The sequence below is a fragment of the Cornus florida genome, unplaced genomic scaffold, assembly GCF_030987335.1.
Source record: "Cornus florida cultivar Cherokee Brave unplaced genomic scaffold, ASM3098733v1 CherokeeBrave_3.0.0_Hap2_Chr01, whole genome shotgun sequence".
NCBI lineage: Eukaryota > Viridiplantae > Streptophyta > Magnoliopsida > Cornales > Cornaceae > Cornus > Cornus florida.
This window is the reverse complement of record NW_026775571.1, coordinates 71535465-71543397: the sequence shown is the minus strand read 5'-3', so window position 1 is coordinate 71543397 and position 7933 is coordinate 71535465. Positions and strand designations below refer to the sequence as shown.

At 33.2% G+C, this 7933-nt stretch overlaps 1 long non-coding RNA gene across 2 annotated transcripts; it reads right to left on the bottom strand.

Moving 5' to 3' along the window:
* Window positions 1-4006: 4006 nt before the first annotated feature.
* Window positions 4007-7009, bottom strand: LOC132300177 (uncharacterized). 2 transcript variants are annotated; one of them, XR_009480310.1, is made up of 5 exons: window positions 6879-7009; window positions 6379-6522; window positions 6067-6159; window positions 5920-5980; window positions 4007-4327 (listed from the first exon to the last, which is right to left on the bottom strand). It is a non-coding gene; the product is annotated as an uncharacterized LOC132300177 (long non-coding RNA). The 2 variants fall into 2 exon arrangements; XR_009480309.1 differs by lacking the exon at window positions 6879-7009 and having other exon boundaries at window positions 6379-6796.
* Between the last annotated feature and the right edge of the window lie 924 nt (window positions 7010-7933).

Genomic DNA, 7933 nt, shown 5'->3' with positions numbered 1-7933 from the left:
GCAGGCGGTTTCACCAATGTCTGCTCTCCACTTGCAATATCTTCTTTGTTCATTGTTTTAGATACCGATTCCTTTTCCAATTTCTTCTCCACTATAGTTTTTTTCCTCACATTATATTTCCCCAAATGCTTAAAACCCTCGCAAAATCACATGATTTCTTTTTTGACGGAATAAGATGCAACAACAACAATGACTGAACATCAACAACTGCTATTAAACAAACGAAAGGGAAAACGGACAACCGAAAATACGATACCGCCTCAGAGAGAAAACGAGACGAACCAGATGAGGGAGGGAGGATAAAGGAGGGAAGATAAGGTGAACCAAGAAGAAGATAACAGAAGCTGAGGAAGTAAAGTAAAAACTGAATGACCAAAGGGAAGCCGCTGGCGCACGGTTCGGACGGGAAACCAAAGGACGAGGAAGGAAGAAGAACAGAAGCTCAAAGAATATAAAGAGAAGAGAAGAAAGCAAAGTAAAAAGTGTAATTTGGGCCCACGTATAATTTTGGTATATTATATTCATATATGGTAAGTATGTATTTTGTCTGCAGTATTCGTACATGGTAAAAAAAGTAAGGTTCAAAAGTTACTGCTGACTTGGCGCTTCGTCATTGCTAACAAGGAAATGACATGGCAAGATGGGCTAACGTGTCTTCATCCTAGCCCTTGAATCTGCCATGGACACACTCTAGTGAGAGGTGCCAGTGAGATGATTATAGCCTTATGAATACCCAATAAAAGTAAGACCAAACAACAAAAATTCAAAACCACTTAAACCAAAAAAATGACTAAATAGACCCAAAAATATATATTTTTTTTGATCCATTCAACACCGAATTAATGTAACTTAAAAACAACAATTACCTCAAACTCACAAGCATGAAGGGAAAAAATAGCTAGACAAGAACAAGTTAACTGACCCATTAATCCCAACAAAAATTATATCATACAAGTGAGCTGAACAACAACAACAATCTACCTACATATGAGTTCAACAATTTACCTATTAATACAACATCAAAAGTTCAAAACAATAAAAGCCCTAAACTTGAAAGCATGCTTAAATATAATCATAATGATAAATTGAACTCATACATTAACACCCAACAAAAACAGCATCACAACAGAAACCCTTAACGCAAAAGCACAAGAACATGGGAAAACATATACATACAGGCACATATAAAACAGTTATATATGTTAGTGAGAACCGAACTATAAAAAATTGAACACCCAAATCACATTCTTGAACAGCAAAAACTGGTAAGTAAATGAGGATCAAGAAACAAGCCATCTATTGTTGTAAATTTAAGGTTTAATCTCACCGTTCATCCGTCAATAATTTGTCTCTCCTCAAGAACCCTATCAAGAATCGAAGGATCTGCGAAGACCACGAATCCGAACCCTCTGGGCTTACCAGTGAGCTCATTAGAGTAGATCTAGTGCGGATCTAATGGCTGTGATAGTGCCACTTATTCATATTTTGCCACATCATGATCTAGTCATTGCCTAGTCGGCCAAAAGGTCAAAAAATTACTGAGCTACATTAATTTTTACTATACATACAAATACCATATACAAATACACTTTACAATACAATTTCCTCGTTCTCCCATTTGTCTTCCTCTCTTTTCTTTGTCTTAAACTTATCTTTTCAAAATCAAACATCAAAACCTGTTCTCAAACCCCTCACGCACACTGGTCCATCCATGGCGGTCACACCTTCGGCATGGTAAAGAGAATGTGTACGTGGCGAAGATCGCATACTGCCTATGAAGGGATGTTAGAGTTCATGGAAAAGATCTCGGCGGCGGCAGACTAGTGGAGGAACGCTACTTCCTATCCGTTGCTGACAAGAATGTGATTGATGCAAGAAGAGAGCCTTTGCAACAAGACCACATCTCCATGATCGGAAACTACATATCGAAGGTTGAGTCCCAGCTCTCCTCAATCTGCGATGGTATTCTCAAGTTATATAACTTAGGCATCATCCTTCGGCTTCGATTGGACTCCATAGTCTTTCCCGAGCGATTATCATCATGATCTTGCTGAGTTCGAGGCCGGTTCAGAGCTCAAGGAGGCCACTGAGAGCATACTCAATGCCTACAAATCAATTTAGGTCAAATGCAATTTGATCCAATTTGTTTTCCTAAGTTCAAGGTGTAAAGTGATTTTTTATTTTTATTTTCATGGAATTAGTTATAAGAATATAGTAAGTTTACTGAGCTCGGCCGTGAAATATTTATTAAGATATGTGTCTGTTCTTAATCATTCTTTCAATTTTTTTTTTTTTTTTTTTTTTTTTTTTTTTTGGAAATGTTGTTATGGAACACATTTCACATTAATAAAATTAATTGTAGATGTAATCCCCTTTGCCTAAATAGAATTTTGGTTCAATTCAACTCTACGAAGGCTTATCTTGACAAGTCACGCAGTTGCACAAACTCAGATTTGCCATTATACTCTATCACACAACTTCAATTATATTTTATGCTATCATTTTTATTTTTTTTTTTATCATCTAAACTTGTGTTAATCTTTGTCAGCATTATCCTCAACAGGGACATAGGTGTAGTTATAGTCAACTCCTGATCATTAAATAATATAAATCAGGACAAAACTCTTAATTAATGAAAAAAAAAAAAAAAACATATTTTTTTGGGTTCTAAAAAAAAATTGTCATTTAGAACATGCATCTTTACCTACCAAATAAAAGGTTAATTTTTGATAAGCAAACAGTTGGATCATAGCAATTTCATAACTACCATCATAACTAAAATTTAATTAGTGTAGGACAATATTTATAACATAAATCACAACTCATTTCATTTAAGATATATGAGATTCATAAAATTAACTGAAGTCAAAGGAAAAAATATGCACGTGTTTAGAATAACACTATAACGATTTCATAATTAATAGTTTCCATCACAATTAACCTTTATATAGTGTAGGAACATATTTGTAACAAATATCACAATTTATTTCATTCAAGGGGAAACCAAGTACGTGTCTCATCATAATGATTTCATAACTATCATCATAACTAAATTTCATATAGAGTAAGAACACATTTCTAACATATCATTAATATATATATATATATATAGATATATATAGATAATTCGTAAAATAAACCGAAGTCAAGTGAAAACCCAACATGTGTTTAGAATAACATCATAATGATTTCATAACTAACATCACAACTGAATTTCATATAGTGCAAAAACTCATTTCTAATATAAATCATAACTATTAAATATATATATGAGATTTATAAAATTAACCGAAGTTAAAAGGAAACCAAACACATATTTAGAATAACATCAGAACGATTTTATAAGAGTAATCACAAATAAATTTTATATAGTCTATGAATCAATTTCTTATATAAATCACAACTTATTTAATTAAATATTGAATTAAGCAGGCAAGTTGAGGCATGTCTTCTTTTTTCCAATGGTACTTCTTTTAGTTTATTTTTTGATCCTTGGTACGTAGGATGTTCTTAATTTGCACCAGAAATTTGGTTTAAAGAATCTTATTACTGGTTTCAATACTAATGCTACTGTTAGTAAATTGTGGCAAAGCTCTAGGTGGACTGTACCACCATCTTGGCCATCTGAGATACCACGGTTCTTAATAAGTTCAACACTCCTGAAGCTGATGATGAGATAGGATGGATTGTAGGTCAATTTAGCTTTAGAGCAGCATAAAACATTTGTAGCTAACAAGGTGCTGAGGTTCCATGGTATTCATTGGTTTGGAATGGCAGTAAGCCTAGCTAGGATATCCATTTTTGTTGTGTTGGTGCTGCAGCAAGCAAACAAGTCATTGATACACCTTAAGAACCAGTCTCATTTTCACAGCTATATGTCATAACTGCCACAAGGATGAATACTCAAATGCCCATCTTTTCTGGTCTTGTCCATAAAACTTGACAATAAGAAACTCATAACACAGCAACATGATAACTTAAAAGGTCACTGTGAACTGGGGAAGAATAATAGAATTACACTTCAAGCTGTTGATTAAATAATAGTAGATTTAACATTCATCGTCTAATATTAATACAATAATAGTAATTGAGAAGGCTACATTACTGATTATTTTAAAGAAACAAAATAAAATAGCTCAAAAAACAATTCACAGTGCCAACGACTCAAACCAAAAAACTTTCACTCGGTATTTTGTCTAGAATTCCTCAAGAAATGTCTCTTTCTAAACTCAATGAACAACCAATTATTCAGTTTCACTGTGTACAAGAAAAATTAACCTTGGTGTACAAGATAATAGTCAATTCCTTCTCTGATATCTTTAGTCCCCTGCAAACACAAACACGTTGTTAAATCAAATTAAGTACATTTATAGGATGAAGTAAGAGTAATCAGATTCATATAGATTTATGAAAAACGTCAAAAGAAGATCAACACAAAATAAACAAACTTTAGCAATAAAAGGCTAGTAGGGTGTGCAATTTAACCACTCTACTTGAAAGATTTCTCATGCAAAGAAGTACTAATTTTCTCAAGTTGTTCCTACTCTGGGAGAATCCTAGAGTGAACAAATTAACCTTGTATCATGAGTAAAAGCATCAACTTCCAAGTTTACAGGTCTCACAGAAAACGGTTTCCAATTGTTTTTACTCATTCTCAGTATAGATAAAATAGATATAGTTAGATATATTTTAGGTTTACTAATTTTCCAAGGTCCCAATATGTGCAAGCATACCAGGTATAAGTAATGAGTTGAGAAAAGAGAAACACTAAGAAAATAAATTAATATATATATATATATATATATATATATATATATATCCTTGCTCTTTATTGCATCTAGATTAGATAAAACCCACACATACAATACAAAAGACTGCCACGAAATTCATTCCAATAACAACTCTAAACTTGAGTATATATATATATATATTAAAAAAAGAAGAAATTTCAATGATGTCAATCCAAAACCCTGAAATTGATTAGATTGCAAAAGCAAAATCTCAAATTAAAAGAACCAAAGAAAAGCAACCATTACAAAGAAGGTCAAAATTTTCATTATACATAAAAATTAATATAAAGCATCTAGAGAAAATAAAGAAACATGTAATTGCATTTCAGATTATCAAGAAGTATATAAGGGTCTGTTTGGCTGCTAATAAAATTGTGAAAAATGAAAATTTATTATTATGTCATTGAAGTTGAATCCCAATACCAAAGGGTATTAGGCTAGATGTAGGAGAGATGTTTAATTGTAATCTTTGTGTAGTTAAATCCTAACCGGCATATTTAATTACAATTTTTGTGTAGTTAAAATCTTTGGTTGCACGCTCATCGTCTTCCTCTTCCAAATCCTTATCTTCATCTTTTAGACCTGCTTAAATCAATATATTCAGACTTCTATACTATCAAGTGAATTTTCATTGAAGGAATTTGTAAAACTTAAAGTAAAATTCAACATGGTCAAGGAATGAATATATAAATATAAAATCAAAACCGAAGGAAAATTTTAACATACAACTTTGACCATGTTTATATGACAAATATAAACCACGTTTCTCACATTATTTTAATTGGTTCAATCTTCTTTGTCATTTTATTTTTCATTTCAAAAGAAAATTTATAACAACCATTTCCAATACATTCCTTTCTTCTTCTGTCTTCCATAGAAAACATAATCAGAAATAAAAAACACCACTGAAACATATTGAACAATTAGTCACAAATTTCAGACATTACCGAAAAATTCATCAGGCGTTCGTAACCGATATACTCAAATCTACGTAAATAAGCCATCTTGATAAATGGACACGACTCAAATATTTACTAATATTGGCAAAACAGTATTGAGATCAGATTCAAATTTGTACTAATGTCAGCAACTAATATGGAGGAGGGTAAAAGAAAAATAATAACAATACCCCAAGCATAAGGTCGGCCTTGATCATCAACAGCCAAACAATGCCACCCACCAATAGTTGCCTGCAATCAAGAACCCACCAGTAAATTCCACTCACAACAGTAACACTTATTCTGTGTTCCAATTCAAACTGATATATTGAAATTACCTGACAATTTGTACATGGACTCTTTCTTTATTCTCTATTTTAGTCTCAGGGATGTCCTAAAGTTCCTCTTTGGTTCCAACCTAAAGTAAAAAACTGATAAACACCCAATTGAAAAAAATTAGAAAATAAAAATAAAAATAATCTAACTAACAACAAACAATTCTATCTAAAATAATAATATTAAAGCTACAAATCAACCTAATAGTAATAAAGGGTTCTAAAAAAAATGCAAGAAGAAATAAAAAGAAAATTAACTGATATTTATTTAGATATATATATGTGAGTGATAGATATAAAGGGTAAAAAGGGAACCTTGCAATCTTCACAAACAGTGAGTGAATTGCGACTTCCGGCAACTACATAACGGATGTGTTGAGACTCAAGAGATTTCATTGTGCAAACCCATTATTTCTCTTTGTTGTTGATGATTCCCAACTGTCCGTCTTCTCCAGAGCCCTTGAAAAAAACCAAATCAAAACCCTAAAAAACTCAATCTTTCACCCAACAAAAAAGAAGAATAAGATGAATTGAAGAATATGTTTGTCTTGGCTATTCTTATTTGTGTGTAGTACAAAACCCTAAATCAAATTTCATGGTTAGGAGAAGAGAGGGCTTTTTCTCTTCTGTCCGGAAGAGAATTTGGAAGAAAATGTTTCAAGGGAGTTTTAGAGTTTCAAATGGGAAGTGAAAATTTGAGAATAGCTGACACCAACTAATGAATAAAATAATTATATATAATATATACATACTCTATATAAAGAAGTTGTATAAAATAAATATATATATACTGAAAATGGTAAATATTATTTTACCTCAATTGCCACCTCAGCAATTTTACCCTCACCGGACAGTTTCTAGTGAGAGGGGAATGGAGACGATTTCTTTCCGATAAAGGCTGGGTTTACGATGAGAGAGAAAGAGGAAGAGAAAGAGAATAGGTAAGTGGAGTGAGAGAGTCGGTACGCAAAGTTAAGAGTATTCTGAATGGACGGATGAGATTGTTTTAGTTGGACGATTGTTATTTTTAGGCTTCGTTTGGATACACTGGAGAGAAAAGAAAAGAAAGGATTATGAGAGAAAAGAAAAGAAAAGAAAGTGAAGGAAATGTTTATATTCATGTTTGGATAGATAGGAGAGAAAAGAAAAGAATTGATAATATTGTTGTTTGAATAACAAAAAGGAGAGAAAAGAAAAGAATTGATAATAATAAAATTACTATCTTACCCTTTACCCTTTTTGGTAGGGTTAGAACACAAAATCATTTCAGCCTCCTCCATCTATCTATTCCCGATCTCACAGATCCCTCTCTCTCTCTCTCTCTCTCTCTCTCTCTCTCCAACTACAAAATCTACAAAAATAGTCAAAAACCCATATCAGCTCTCTCTCTCTCTTCAACTGCCAACTACAAAATCTACCAAAATTAGTAGTTCAAAACCCATCTGCTCTCTCTCTCTCTCCCCAGCTGCAAACTACAAAATCTACAAAAATAGAAGGTCAAAACCCATATCGGCTGTCTCTCTCTCCAACTGCCAACTACAAAATCTACAAAATCTACCAAAATCAAAAGACGATCTCTGCAACAGACGATCTCTACAACTTCCAGCGAATTTTCCGGCGTTCTCTGCAACTTCCGGCGAATTTTCAGACGATTTCTGCAACTTCCGGCGACTTTTCCGACGATTTCTGCAACTTCCGGCGAGTTTCCGACAGTCTCTGCAACTTTCGACGAATTTTCCGATGATCTTTGCAACTTCCGGCGAATTTTCAGACGATTTCTGCAACTTCCGGCGACTTTTCCGACGATTTCTGCAACTTCCGGCGAGTTTCCGACAGTCTCTGCAACTTTCGACGAATTTTCCGATGATCT